Genomic DNA, 16,336 nt, shown 5'->3' on the forward strand with positions numbered 1-16,336 from the left:
TCCGCCATTAACGAATCGATTCGTTATTGTTTCGGAAATCGATTCGTTATTTTTTTACCATTTACGAAATTTCGTAAATATCAAACTTTTTAAAAGGAAAATTTTGTAATTATTTTAAATATCGAAACGCAAAACCCCCCAAAAAACGAATCGATTTTAGAAACAAATTTTTCCGTTATTACCCAGGCCTAATTAGCATCTGTCAAGTAGGAAATTTAGATACCGCTTATGCGAGGAGGCTAATTTAACTTATTTATGATTTCAGGAAATAAAGCCCGACTGCTCATTGGAGGGAAGGATATTAGAGACAAAGTTGAAGTACTTTGGCCACATCATGAGGAGACAGGAAAGCTTAGAGAAGACAATTATTCTGGGGAAAATGGAAGGAAAAAGGAAGAGGGGTCGACCAAGGGAAGATGGATAGATGGCATCTTTGAAGTGACTGGCTTGACTCTGAAGGAGCTGGGGGAGGTGACGGCTGACAGAGAGCTCTGGTGTGGGCTGGTCCATGAGGTCACGAAAAGTTGGAAACGACTGAACGAACGAAAGAACAACAACGCCATAAAAATCTCCAGCAACCATGCAGAAAGAATGAGGAAGTATTCAATCAGTGTCATTGATGGATGGTGAAGCAACAGCTCCCCTGGTGGCCAGAATACCCTCATGAAAGCTAGAATGTTAAATAGCCTCTGTGTGTCTGTCTGTTTATGTTGTGTATCTATGGCATTGAATGTTTGCCATGTATATGTACATTGTAATCTGCCCCGAGTTCCCTGAGGGGTGAAAAGGACAGAATATAAATACTGTAAATAAATACATAATTCTTGTTGTTGTTGTTGATATTGTTGTTGTTAAAAAGTTGAAATCACAATGTATTTCCTACAATACAGTGTGTGTGTGTGTGTGTGTGTGTGTAAAAGCATTTTAAATTTAACTGAATATACAGTATGTATAGGTATGCCTGTGTCTAAACATACAATTTGGACTTTTTTAGACAATACCCTGGAAGCTAAAAGTAAATAAATAATGTGAGTTAATGAAGAGGAAGTTATCCCATGTCAGAATGAAAGAGTGCCTTCCATCTTTTCCCTCTCCTTCCGTTTAGGAACTAAGGGGTATTTTATCTTCCAATTGCTGGTACTACTGCAAGGCCAAAATGGTTTTTACAAACAGAAAAAGTTCAAATTGCATTAGGATTGTGGAAGATGCCAATTTAAGTGATGAATTGATGTTGGCTGCAATTCCAGATAACCAAATGTACGCTGGCTGCAAAGAATTGTCTGCGCCGCCAGAACTATTCTGAAGTCTTGCGGCTGATAACCTGGCAAAATAGGTTATCTGCTTTTCCATTTAAAACTTGCTTGTCTGTTCAGCCAGGTGACGCAGTAGAAACTTTAAAAGCATCACAGACTAGGTGTACATCCCCACCAGAAACACACATGACCTGGACCCCAGGTGGTAGCCATTGATTTCACTTGAACATCATTGGGCCTTGCTAGTTTAGGGAAAATCATAAAGATTTTGCCTTAGAAATGAAAAAGAAATAGTTGTGAGGTTTAGATACAAGCTGGAAGGAAAAGTCATTTGTTACTTTTGAAAAAGGACATGAAGTTCCACTGAATAGTAAGAAAAGTACACCTGTGATTGACAGACCCACTAAGTAAACTGATTTAAGTTTGAAGTCTTTGTTCAAATTCTTTGCATTCAAATTAAATTAAATTGCTTGCCAAACCTCCACCCAACTGAAAAGGATATATTATTTTGATGCTTCTCAAAAATAGGTTGCTACCACTTGAGAGCATACTTTATGTTCTTGGGAATCCAGGTGAGGGCAGTGAAAAGCTTACTGACATTTTGTGACATCGATTTCTTACTTGTTGCCCTTTGAATTACATCCTTGCATACCTTTGTGGGGGGAATTGATTCTGGGTTGTTTTAATTTTTGTATTGCTCCAGTGCTACAGTTTTTCCAGATATATTCAGTGGAGCTTAGAAATAGTGATCAAGACCTTTTCATGATTGAATTTTCCATGTTGACAATTCACAACTGTCTGTATCTCTTGTACATGCTGTGTTGTAGCTTTGACCTAGTTATTCCAGCGAGGTATGAGTTTGCTAAACATCAAACCCAATGAAAAGGCATTAAGGACCTTTTTATTGGTAACATGGCTCTAATGTATAATGTGCAAGTTTTTTCTGAGAAGTCTAAGTTTAGGTCTCTGGAAAGGATCTCCTTCAAAGGTGGGTTGGGACTCATGCAGTCCTTTAGATGTTGTTGGATTGCCTCTCCAAGCATTCCCTACCATTACTTGCTGGGAGTTGTTGTCAAACATCTGGCATAATTTTTGTAGGTACTCCTTTTTTAAAAAAGGGGGGTGGCATTGTTCTTTTTGTCTATATTTCTCCTTTAAGGTATGTTAGTATACTTTTAATTTTAATAGCTCTTCTCATAATGGCTGGGCCTTGGACTGGATGGCCACATGGTCTCTTCCAGCGCTATGTTTTTATGATTCTGTTGTTAAGGCATCAAATGGCTGCCTAGTTGTAAGCCGCCTTGAGTCTCCTTTGGGTTCGAGAAAGGTAGGATAGAAATATCATAAATAAATAAATAATAAATATAGATGGACTCTGTTTATGACACAGAGGGGTGATAATAGTTTTTGGATCGGGTTTGAGCCTTGAGCTCAGATGGAGGACTAAATCCAGCTGTTAATCTCTACTAGAATAGAATCCTTGCATCAACTGTTTAGTGATAAGTCAAAATGTATATAAATTTCATTGATTCAATAGCTCTACTCTAGTTCAGTGTAGTAATTGGTATGTTGCCTAAGGAAGATGAGGCAGAATAAAGGGGGGAAAGCTGTGGTTTCTCAACACTGAAATGAATTAAATATCTGGCTTTTTAAAGTTCTTAAATCTTTGGGGACAAAGAAAGTAGGCAGAAAAATGGGGTTATTTGATTTGTGTTTCCTACCACAAGGTCTTTGTACAAAACTGGGGAGTGCAAAAAGGTTTCTGTGTATCGACCATGGATCATGTAGATGCTAATGGGTGTTTATTGATATTGGGAGTGCTCTAGGGTTTCTTCCCTAGTGCTTTACATGGTCAGTCATGGATGTGCCTTGAATAGCTTGACTGCATCTGGGACAGACCTCCCCATATTCCAAATTCCCTATATCTGTTCTCTAAGGGCCCTTCCACACAGCCATATAACCCAGACTATATCAAGGCAGATAATCCACCATATCTGCTTTGAACTGGGTTATCTGAGTCCACATTGCCATATATTCCAATTCAAAGCAGATAATGTGGGATTTCATTCAGCTGTGTGGAAGGGGGCTGGGATAGCTACATTCAGGAGCAGGCTAAAAAGTGGAGCAGATTTGCCAGATCAGTGATGTGCTCGCTGCCATTTTAGGACAAAGATATCCTTCATTCAAGATCAAAGAATGGGGGCTACAACATTCCCTGGCACCCCTAGACACAGTTGCATGTTTATGAGTAATACCTGGCACTCTTTGTGATACTACATTTTCAAGCTAAGGTATCTTCTAAGAAGTGAAATAAAAGATAGCTTCATACTTTGTTAGTCACATTATGACATCTTAAAGAAGCAGCAATATGCTCCAGGATGTCCTAGGGCCTACTGAACGCAAAGGTACTGAACGGGAAGCTGCCACTGTCCATTGTTTTCCATTGCAGCTCTCTCCACACGGCTGGCTGTGCGCTGCCAACACAGCAGCAGGCTGTAGAGGTGGGGGCCTTTTTCCCAGCCAGCCTATCTCTTAAAAGACAAAATGTTCACAGTTGTTTGGAGGAAATCCACAATCTGTGTAACAAGCTGGTGCAGATGGAGAGCTGGCTGAATGTAACCATATATCAAGGGAAGGAATGTTATACAAAACCTTATTCCGCACATATGGAACCTTAGATCAGCATTTGCTTGTCCTTTGCGAGAAAATCTGCTGGCAAGACTCCTGTCCAATGGCATAGCACAGGGAGAAATCAAGAAATACTAGGTATGAGACTATTTTTCAGAACTATTTTCAGAACTATTTTTCGATTCGTAATTGTTTCGTAATTGTTTCGTAATTTACAAATTTTCGTATATTTCGAACTTTTTTAAAGAAAAATTTCAGAATTCTTTTAAAAAACGAAACGCAAAAACCCCCTAAAAACGAATCGAGTTTAGAAACAATTTTTTCCGTGGTTACCCAGCCCTACTACCTACCTATTATTGCACATAGAGGATAACACTGGATGACCCTTGTGGCCTCTTTCAACTCTTATGGTTCTATGATGTGATTTTTGTCTGGATGTTTGTTTTTTATGATGAAGTTTTCAATTTGTGTTACTCCTATATAACAGAAAAACAGAGGACATGCACACACAGCTACATTGCGAGGAAATTTCCTCCAGGCAGCATAAGATGATAAATCCATAAATACTGTCAAATCATTATTGAAACTATAAAATGTAGACCAAGAAAAATGAAATAAATACAGAAATATACATTATCTCTTGCTTTTCTCTCTCTCTCTCTCTCTTTTAATGGAAAAGCAGGTTATATATTCTAGGGGTATAAGCAATTGATTATCTTTTGAGGTTTGGAAATTGGCACATTACTTCCTATTTGCCATCACACTCCAGCCCAGTTCTGAGAATGTTTACATTTAAACTGCCCAGTTTTTACATTTAATGCCCAGCTTTTCTTACCCTTTCATTTCCCAACTGCAGAAGTAATAATAATAATATGGGAGTAAGTGCCATTGAGCTCAGTGGGGTCTACTTCCTAGTAGACAAGTATAGAACTGTGCTGTAAATAAATATATCCCTTATGGTAGTTTGAAATGTTTGTTTACAGTGGCATGGGTGAGTTTGAATGAGTATTTGAATGGCACAGCCTTTTTTCTTATTTCCCTCATCTCACTGCGGCCTCTGTTTCATTTTTCTTTGTCTGCATTACAGTTTTAATATTGATCTGACAATATTTATGGGTTTATCTTTTTATGTTGCCTGAAGGAGATTTCCACGCAATTTAGATATATATTGCTTTTCTTTTGTTTCTAATGATCTCTTGTAAGATACACATTTCCTATCTACTGCCGCTTGCTTTTTAAAGATTATGCTTGTCTGCTTTCTGATCAATATTTTAAAGGGAAACCTTCCGCTTGTCACTTTGAACTCTGCCTTTCTGCTCTTACAGTTGTGCGTGTTACTTACAGAGATCTTACTAAGGGGACTCTTGAGCTCTGGAATTCTTTTGGGGAATGGATCCTGAAATAGATCAAAGTCAGGTAGTTGAAACCCAGGCTTTATAGTCCCTGCTGTTTTTTAAAATCCGTATGACAGCCAGAAAGCTAATTTAGTTCACACCGCAGCGCCTCACCCAACGAATCCTCTCCTTATCCTCCCCAAATATTTCCTGTTGTCCTGTGTTCAAGATCATATTGAGTCTGAAAACAAGTTCAAGGAGAGCTGACAGGCTCTGGATTTCAAGGCCTGTAAAACTCAACCAGAAGCACTTCTGGTAAGCCATTGAGGTTTTTCTCTCTGAAACACCAGGATGTTGGACTCAATTGAAGAAAGCAGTAAATTCCAGATGCAACCTTATTAGCACAACTCAGAACCCTTGCAGAATTAGTTGATCTGCCACTACCTCTTGCCGTGCCACCCCTTGTGTGTTCCAGGGAACAATTCCATCAGTGTTGCTTCTGAAAAATCCTGCAAATCTCTTGGAAAGACAGTTGGACAAATGTCAGGGTTCTGGAAGAAGCAAAGACCACCAGCATTGAAGTGATGATCCTCTGCTCATCAACTTTGCTGGACTGGCCACATTGTCCAAATGCCTGACCACTGTCTCCCAAAGTAGTTACTATACTATACAAAAAACTGTGTCATAGACCTGGCCTGGGGTATATATGACTTATTGACCTACTTTTTTCACTAAGTTTGATAAAGGACTTCTTCACATGCCGTTGCGTTTTGCTGGCACTTGCTGGCAAAATGACAGGTGCGCGGAGTGCCTCGTGAAGCCCCATATGCACTTTTTCCTTTCCCCATCATATGGTTGGGACTGAACAAGGCACTTTGGCACCCCACTCTTGTCCCCATGAGATGGGAGAAAAGGCGGCAATGCATGTTGCCCCATTGCCCTTTCCTCCATCATATGGGGAAAATGAGGGAAAATGCGAGTAGCTACACAAAATATACTTTCCTCTCTGTGGTGGCAGAGGAAGTGTCTTGCAATACTTTTCCTCCACTTTGGGAGGAATGTTGGTGAGGCCAAGACAGCATTGTCTGATGACGCTTGGCAGGCCCCCATCCAAAAGAAGAAAAAGCAGCCAAAAACCCCCAGTATGAAGAGGTCCTAGTTCTAACTTTTACTGAAAATTGAGAATCATATTAGTTGTTTTAGCTTTCTCACTGTACCTAGATGCCATTGTGAAGATAATACTGGATTATAAATACAAATAAGTGTAATATTATATAATATTATCTATTGTGCATGCATGTACACATCTCTCTCTCTCTCTGTATATATACATTATATACACACACACACGTCATAGGCACAATTAAACATATGAAAAAAATGTTAAAATCAGCCTAAAATCACCCCTGAAAAATAATTTGAAACTACACACCATCCGAACAGTCAACCACAATTTGAAAGAGCAAAGGCCATGTGAAATAACACAGTGATTTGCTGTTAAGCACATGATCTATCTTCACTGAGAAGCATTAAGTTTGACGAATGATGTGATACAGCAGGATGATCTATCATCCTTCAAGCAAATCTCCTCTTGATGCTCCAAGCATGCCTGTGTGACCCAGCCTATTGTGATAGATTTTCTTCTCCTTTACCAGCCCCATGTTTGTGGCAAAATCACATTCCCTCACACCATATTGGGAACAGTGAAGTACAATTCTTTAGGCTCAGCTAATGGCAAACCAGACAGAGAATCGATGTGATATAAGCATGGGCGTTAGATGTTTTATTTTTTAAAAGAAACACAGCATCTGATTTTACTGAACAGGGCATAAATGAAGACAGAACGTGTGTGGCAGTCTTGCCCTCTTGAGGTATATTATGGGTTTTGAGACATTATCATTTTAATCAGGTTCACAATTTACCCCTGCCATTTCAACTCCTCAAATAGTGCTGATTTGGGTTTTTTTATTTTAAAAAATTAAATTACAATTTTAACACATCTTAAATTCTATTAATAATTCTAATTTAACTGTCATCAAGTCAGCTTCAACTTATTACAGAAAAGTCACCCTATACTCAGTAGATCTGTTCAGGTTCTTACAGAGTCCAGGACATGACTTCCTTGTTTGAGTTTATCTTTCTGAAATGGAGTCTTCCTCTTTTCCTATTGTCTTCTTCATTCCCAAGCATTATCGTATTTTCTTCTTGTGACATGCCCAAAGTACAACAGTCTAAGTCAGAGCTTCCCAAACTGTCTGTTGCAACACATTAGTGTGCCAGCTTCAGTGTATCATGTGAACATAACTAGAAACTTCTGAGTGTATGGATCTCTTCACAAATGGTTCTAGATAGATAGATACGTTTTATTGATTGGCCTATTGGCCGTATCAAAACATTCAACACATAACACATTTAACACATAACACATTTAACACATAGTCATACAACATACAACCCTCGGTATAAGAGAGGTTATAATAAAAGAGGTTAAAATAAACAAACTGTTGGCAGATCCCGTTCAGGTCAAATATCTGTGTCACCTCCACAGTTTACCCCAATTGATTCTAAATGTGCAATTCTCAGCTGTGTTGCTTTGAATAGAAAAAGGGCTGTTTTGTGTGTTATTTTAGGATTCTGGCCAGCCAACAAAAATGAGGTTTTAATATGTGGATCCCAGTGTGTTTTGTGAATAATGTATGGTCCAAGGCAATGGTCTCCCTCTTTCTTATACAGCTCACAGTTGAACAGAACATGTGTGATATCCTCCACCTCTGATGCTCCGCAAATACAAACTCGTTCGGTGTATGGGACCTGATTAAACCTTCCGTGCTTGACCATTGAATCCAGCTGCTCAAAACGAGCTCTGGTAAATACCCTCCTAAGGTGTTTTGGCATATCTGTTTTTAGATATCGAGCTGTTTGGAAAGTGTGTTTAAAGCGGCTTAACCATTTCAATGAGCCAGCTTTACTGAGGGTAGCAATGTCTTTTTGGCCTTCTATATCCAATACTCGTTGAGCAACTATTTTTGGGTCTAGCTCTTCTAAGAGGTTCGGATACTGAGTCGGGAGTCCACAGCTCCTAATATATTTTGTCAGGAGAACTAGCCAAGAGGACTGATGTTGATTTTCTTTCTGCTCCAACAGGCACAATTTTGGAAGTCTATCATTTGCCATGGCAATCAGTTTTGCCCAGTAGTTGTAGGCCCTGATTTTAGATAAGCCATCCACTGTATATACTCCCAGTTCCGCTCTTACTGCGGCAGCTGGGGTCATCCTGTCCACTCCTAGAAAACTTCACAGGCGCTGTGATTGTGCTTGCTCTAATAATGGTACCTGGTTTAGACCCCAAACTTCAGCTCCGTATAAGAGCATGGGAGTTACTTTTGCTTTATATACTTTAAGGAGTGGGTCTAAGGATCCTGGATGGTTGTGATTTATCAATTTAAGTAGTTGATTTGCACGTACTCTTGCCCTGACTTTTTTGGTGGTGTGGTAGCCAAGAGCCGGTCTCAGAAAAAACAATTCCCAGATATGTGAAAGTGCAAACTTGCTCTATTGGATCACCGTCCAGGAACCATCTATGTCTGTTATGTCGTTTGCCAAATACCATTATTTTTGACTTTGATTTATTAATAGTTAGAGCGTTGTTATGACAATAGAAATTAAATCTTCTCAGCAGTCTACGTAGCCCAACTTGCGAATATGATAGTAAAATCATATCGTCGGCATATAGAAGGATGTTAAAATGTGTGTTGCACAGCTTAGGCATATGTGTCTCTGGGTCCTTCAACTATAAGCTGAATAACAGTGGTGCTAATATACACCCTTGTCTGACCCCTTTGTATGTTTCTATACTGTTTGTCATGGCTCCTTGCATCCCAAATCACACTTTCACGTAGGTGCTTGTGTAGAGTGCTTTGATTAGTGCCAGCAGTCTGGGTTCCATATTGAGACCAGTTAGTTTCTTCCATAACGTCTCTCTATTTACAGTATCAAATGCTGCACTAAGATCTATAAAGGCGGCGTACAGTTGTTTCCCTCTGCTGACATATATTGCAATTGTATGATTTAAAACAAAGCAATTGTCAATAGTTGATCTACTCTGTCTGAAGCCAGCCTGTTCTTCAACGAGGATATGTTTTTCTTTTTCCCAACATTCAGCTCTGTTCAGAAGATATCTAGCATATATCTTGGCCACAATATCAATTAGGCTAATTGGCCTGTAGGAACCAGGGTCTTTTTTGTTCCCTTTTTTGTAAACAGGGACAACTATTGCCATCTTCCATCCAGCTGGGATCTGGCAGGTGTTATTTATGTGTGTAAATAATAGGGCTGGGCAACCACGGAAAAATTTGTTTCTAAACTCGATTCGTTTTTAGGGGGTTTTTGCGTTTCGATTTTTAAAAGAATTCCGAAATTTTCCTTAAAAAAAATCGTTATTTACGAAATTTCGTAAATTACGAGTAAATTACAAATTGATTTCGAAACAATTACAAATCGATTCATTAATGGCGGGCGCAATCGCGCAATACGCTAAAAAAACCTCCAAATGGGACAGGAAGCTTCCCTCTTCCTCTGTTGTTGACTGTTGGTGTGATAATTTATTTTTTTTCACTGAGAAAACAAACAGCAACCCTAAAACTTGCACCAGACATGCGGAAATAATAACGAAACGATTTCGAATCAATTACGAATCGATTTCGAAACAATTATGAAACAATTACGAAACGAATTGAAAAAAATCGTTTTGTTTTTTAGTTGCTCCTGAATGGTTCAATGTCGCTTCGTTATCAAAAAAAATAACGAATTAATAATGAATTACAAAATTAACGAACGAAATCGCCCAGCCCTAGTAAATAAGCCTGCTAACAGGGGGGGCCACCAATCTAGGTGTGTTTTAAATAACTCAGCAGGTAAGTAATCTTCCCCTGGGGCTTTATTGGTCTTCAGGTTGTTTATAATACGTCTGATCTCACCTTCTGTTACTGATGGCCAGAGGGGAAGGGCTTTTATTGATAAGTCTTTACCTGGTGACTGTGTCTCTATAAGTTCTGTGGGAGCAAACAAGTGGGAATGGTTCTATTTCTCTGGCAGTTGCCCATCATATGGCATGACAAGGAACATTGGCGCCCGGTCCCTGTCCCCATCGGTTGGGTGAAAGGGCAGCGATGCATATTGCTCCATTGCCCTTTACCCTCCATCATATGGGGAAAAGGAGAGGAAAATGTGGGGAGTTCCATTGATGCTACCCAAAAAACACTTTCCACTCCATCGTGGCAGAAGAAATGTCTTATGACACTTCCCTTCCACTTCAGGAGGAATGTGGGCAGGGCCAGCCAGTGTCATCTGATGATGCTCGGCAGGCCCCATCCAAAAGAAGAAAAAGCCCCTCCCCCAAAAAACCCTGTGTGAAGAAGTCCCACGTGAAATAAGCAATAGATCATATATTTAAAAAATATATAAATGAAAGGTTTTCACGACACATGTTGAGTAACTGTATACATGTTATTACAGTTTATGTATTTGTATAATATAATAACTGTAATACATGTTATTACAGTTTATGTATTTGTTCATATCGCTTATAAGAGGTAAATTTAACCTCCGGTTTGCTAGTAAAATCAAATTACTGTGTTGCAAAATGACATGCCAGTATATCTAAAAAGTGTGCCACTAATATGAATGTTTGAAAAGTTCTGATCTTAATGCTTCTAGGAAACGTCCAAGCTTGATTTTCTCTTGCAACCATATATTTGCCATTTTATTTTTCCTTACCAGCATTTTTTTCCTGTCCAACTTTCACCGCCATACATAAAAAGTGAAAATATGATGGACCATCCTAACTTTAGTATTTAATTATATATCTTCATTGCTGCCCTTACAAGTCCTAGTCTTCTGATTTCTTGACTGTATTCTTCATTCTGATTAACGATTGAACTAAACTACAGAAAATTTGAATTATTTCACTGTCCTCATTATCTACTTCAAAGTTATGTAAATCATCTGTGGCCATGTCTTTTAGAATTCTGGGAAATGTAGTTTAGGATGGGACCTTTGGAATTCTTAGCTAGAGAGGTCTTGGACTTCTCTAAATTACATTTCCCAGAATTCTGAAAGTGGGAGCATCTGCTTTAAAATGCTAATGTGATATTGTATTTAGTTAGAGTAGACCTACATAAATGTTGCCTTGCCATTCAATTAAAGCTAACAGTTGGCATTTGACTCACATTCTTCAAGGTGCCATTCAGTTTTGCCTTTTAGCATCCATGTAGGTCATGTGGGAAACCACTATTTTTGGAAGTGAAATTATGCGGCTTGGCCTCATGTCCAACTTACACACCCACCTGTGTAATTGTGATAGTTCTTTTACTTCAGGCATCTTTTCTGGCACTTTTGTAGGAACACACAGTCATCACATCCACATGACCATGTCATTTTGTTGTTGTTTTCAGCCTCATAGAGTTGACTCAAGGGAAAATGGCTTCCGCGTGGCTGTGTGGCTTCATCTAAAGAGCACCTTAAATTCTTGCCCTTCTGCCAAGCCCAACAGGCAATAAGAAGACAATGTTTGATGGCTTGGTGAGAGAAACGGTAATACCTTCAAGGTGGCTGGGAAAGATTGCAAAGTATTTATTGAAAGAAAAGTTGTTGGTGACAAAGAAATGTAGCTATTCCTTTCAAAATTTGTGTGCCATCCAACATTGCCATTTAGCTACAGTATTCTGGGTAACATTCATCTGCAAATTCTGCCTTTGCTTAGACACTGTAGTAATTAATAATGCTGAATCAAATGCAATGCATGCTTATGAACTTTGCAGTTCTATACATTGTTCGTTTGCTACAGAATAGCTGTGTGGAATCTTAAATTAATTCACCCTGTTTCATTAGGACAAAGAGAAGTGTGTTACTATGTGTACCTTCCTCCTCCAACCTAGGTGAGAATTTTGCATTACATTGTCCAACGAATGAAGTTGAGCCCTCTTTTGTAAGAGAAGAAAATGAAAAAGTTGAAAATCAAATGTTTTGCTATGGGCAAGACAAGAATTCATTAGCAGGGCTGATAACTTCCTTAATATGCTGCATCAATCCAAGGTAATATTGGTGACAAATCAATTGAAAGCTATTTGACCTTATTTTTTCAGTATTTCATTGTTGTCCTAGCCAAAAGCCACAACAATAATCGGAATCTCTCGCCAAGCCATCAAACACTGCCTTCTTATTACCTGTTTGGCTTGGCAGAAGGGCAAGAATTTAAGGTGCTCACAAAAACACCTGTGGTATACTTGAGGGGGGAGGTCCGGTCGCTGTAATATTGAAGCATGAAGTTAAGTCCATGCTACTAAACTAAACTTCCCTGTTCACTAATTGTATAACACAGCTTGATGGTACCAGGATACATCCCATGACTAATTGGATCAGAAGATAGGAAGATGCCTAGTTATTCTCTATTGCAATTGGGCACACACACCCCAGCCCCGAAATGGGAAAGCACTTCAACCTATCAGTGTTATGCTGGATGTCAGTGGTTCTCAACCTGTGGGTCCTCAGATGTTTTGACCTTCAACCTCCAGAAATCTTAACAGCTGGTAAAATGGCTGGGATTTCTGGGAGTTGTAGGCCAAAACACCTGGGGACCCAGAGGTTGAGAACCACTGCTATATGTGCTATGCTTCATGTATTAGGCTGAAGATTTGGGAGGGTGACAGCTGTGAAGTTGCACAGAGGGAGGTCATTATAGTACTGTAGATATCTCCCTACGCAATGTCCCACAGCATATATGTGCTTGTGAAACTAATCCCTTTGCCACAAAGTTCCATTGTGATTAAGATTCTGCTCAACCCCAACAAAAAGCCTGTTTTGGATATTTTATGTTTTATTTGGTTATTTGCAGGTAGAAACCTTGCTTGCATGGGCATAGAGCATTTAACAGCAGCAAAAGTAACAACAATTGGAAGAAGAGCACGCAGAAGAAGAGGCAAAGCAGCACGAACAGTAGCAACTTGTGCATTTTCTTTTGTTGGCCTCAATATAATGAGTATGCTTTGTAATAGTGTTCCATTATTATTCTCTTTTTGACCACTGTCCATTTCTTCCTCTGTGGTTGGTCTTTCATTTGCTTCACAGAGTCTTACCTTAGTTGTGTTGTGAAGTTTACCACACAAGGTAGGTAAATTATAATTATGTGGGAACAGCAAGACGTATCACGTGGAATAATTCGTCTGCCCTTGTCTGGGGAAGGCTGTTGGAATGTGGTTTTTTACAAAAAGAAGTAATTAACATATTATTTGTGTTTGTAAAAGAAACACTTTCCAGTGGTCTTTCAGTGGGAGAGGAGTGCCATCAAGTAATAAGTCATAGTCAAAGATGCTGTTGTCTTGCTATAATTGTGATTTCCTTGCCTTGTTTGATAAACTCTTAGCTTTCACCTGATGTTCTGGAACTCCATCATTTATATACTTCCTTTTGTTCCATGTAAAGACCAATTTGGCAAACAATTTGAGGTTTTTTCCCCCCACACCATATTAAAATGTTAGTATCATGACAGCCTCTTGCCTTGTGCGGCCACAAAATTCTCCATTACAGAAAAGCAGTGCCATGGTGAGAACACATTCAAACAAACTGACAAAATATCTGACTTAAATTGCCATTGATAGGATGTCATAGTTACACATTGTCATTATCTGATTCTTAGATTCTTGGATAGAAACCAAATAATTGATGGCTCCAAATGCCAGTTAGTTGGTGAAACCAAGATAATAAATTGAATTATTATTTTGTTGTTATTTCAGTCTCCATTCTGTCTGTCCTCATAGGAACTTAGCATAATATTTATTAAGACAATGTGTAGTCACATTTTTGGCAGTTATCTTAGTAAACTGGATTGGAGATCTACACAAATTTGGGTGTGAATCTGTAAGTTTCTATATCATGCTAAGCGTCTATATAAAATAGAGCAGATAGTCTTTTCCACCAGGCCAATGAGTTTTGAAGTCCTTGTTAACATCATGTTCAAATACTAACAGCTGTCCATCCACTTCACCACATTCATTAAATACTACTGAGCCACCCACTTAAGAAATGGCAACCTACTGTGTTCATTACATGACATAGATTTCAAGTGTAAAGTATCTTGATGTTTTAAAAGGGGTTGCAAAGGATTATCTTTTCAGATGCTTTCTAAGCTGGTTGGCAAGTGACTTTTTTTTTTTGCAAATTATCTGGATAGAGATGGGCAAAATGACCAATTCTGTCATGTTATGGTATTGATCATTCTCAACTTTAAAATGATATGATCATGCAATTTGTGGGAGGAGCCGAAATGCCCCTTGGAGAAAAATCTCCATTACCTTTTTCTCATGGACAAGGGAAGATTCGCAATATGTTGAGTTTCTTTCTGTCTCATGCACTGTCTGGAGTCCTTCCTTCCTTCCTTCTCTGTGTTGAGTGTGCCGTGTGTTAACTCCTCCTTTCCTTCTTTCCCCCTTTCTTTCCTTCTTCTAAAACAAGGAAGGAGAGAGAGAGGAGGATCACCAGAGTGACAGTAAAGGGAGAGCCCCCAGACACCCCCTTCCCTTCCCTCCTCCTCCTCCGGTTGACCCCAAGGGCCATCTAGTCCAGCCCCTTTCTTCCATGTAGCAAAAGCACAATCAAAGCACCCCAAACAGATGGCAATCCTACCTCTGAATAATAAGAAAGTATGTTCCTAGTTTACAAGTGTTATTTCCCGTTTAATTGTGTAGCCTTTACTTTGAAAGTAATTGTTGTGCTCCAGAAATGATGTGTTTGTGGCCATAAACTACTGTATGTTAAATTGGTGGAGACCCTACAAGATATTCAATCATTAAAAAACTAGATCAAAATATGCTATAGCAGGATGTCCCTCATGCAAAGACAAAGGTTTTTTTTTTTTTTTTGCAGTTTAATAAACTTTTTCCATGTGTTTATGATAGAACCAATTAGGAAATGACATTTATATAACCCAGGAACAAAAATCATAGTCCAGGAGACGAGGCATTTCTTTTCACAAGGAAAACAGGTGACAGTGGGTGGGAACAGCTCTCTACAATGTGATGGCAAATCAACTGAGAACTCCTGAATAAAATGGATAGTTTGATAGTGTGTGATGGAGGTAGGAAAGTCATCAAGTTAAATTTCAAAACAGTATATGCCTGAGCTGTATGGTAAACCTACTCTTCCAAACACTTGACATGTTCACTGGGAGGAAGTCTCTCGTTTAGTATTTATTTATTTACAACATTTGTACCCCATCCTTCTCAACCCCCAAAGGGAGACCAAGGGTGGCTTACAATGGCAACAATCAGATGCCAACACCTACAGAATACATACACAATATGTATGTTAGGGTTAGTTAGTATTTCCGCCTAAGTTGTTTCACTTCAGCCTGGTAATTCAAGGCTGAAAAAGAATCAGTAGCCAAGAACAGACAAGAGAAGTAAATATATGTTTCAGCAGCCTGTTTGTACACCTCTCATAGGCATTGGGATAGTAGAGGGGTCACAGGTAATGGACTTCAGTTTCCTTTGTTTGCTTCTGCACTGTTTTAACTCTTGGAAATCCATTTTCACTAGGCCTCACACTGAGAACATGCACCCCAGTTAAGGAACTCTTTTACAAACCATGTGTTTGTGGAGTATTGCTCATGGGAATAGTCAGAATAAAATTAGTTGCTTAGGGTCCAATTCCAACCTATAGCTGTAGCCCATCAACTAAAGAACTGGAATGCTTTCTCTGTACACTACCTACTGCATAATTTACGACCAGAAAGCTTAGATTATATGCCTGGAATTACAGCCAGATCCAGCTCAGAACAAGTTCCTGAAAAGTTATTTGAAAAAGCTATAATGATTGAAAGCCTCCCCCACGGAGTGTTGTTTATTTGTGTATGCACTTAGATTTCCCATAGACATGATGTAGTGACTTAAAATTTACAAAACTCTCGGTGGTTTATCACCAAAGCCATTTGAAAAAAAAAACTGCCTTGCAAGCCTGATGATAACGGCTTAAATCATGAACTCAAACCACAGACACTGAGCATGAACTCTACTGACAAAGTACAAGGCTTCTTTGCAAATAAACGTACTTGTTTTTCCTCTGGCTATA

The 16,336-nt window shown here is 39.0% G+C and overlaps 2 long non-coding RNA genes across 2 annotated transcripts in view; both read left to right on the forward strand.

Moving 5' to 3' along the window:
• LOC132761844 (uncharacterized) overlaps window positions 1-16,336 on the forward strand; it is a 146,569-nt gene that overhangs the window by 21,744 nt on the left and 108,489 nt on the right. The gene's annotated exons all lie outside the window — the stretch shown is intronic.
• Window positions 11,672-13,172, forward strand: LOC132761843 (uncharacterized). Its single transcript, XR_009629997.2, has 3 exons — window positions 11,672-11,806; window positions 12,151-12,307; window positions 13,107-13,172. It is a non-coding gene; the product is annotated as an uncharacterized lncRNA (long non-coding RNA).

The sequence above is a fragment of the Anolis sagrei genome, chromosome 1 (assembly GCF_037176765.1).
Source record: "Anolis sagrei isolate rAnoSag1 chromosome 1, rAnoSag1.mat, whole genome shotgun sequence".
NCBI classification, from domain to species: Eukaryota; Metazoa; Chordata; class Lepidosauria; order Squamata; family Dactyloidae; genus Anolis; species Anolis sagrei.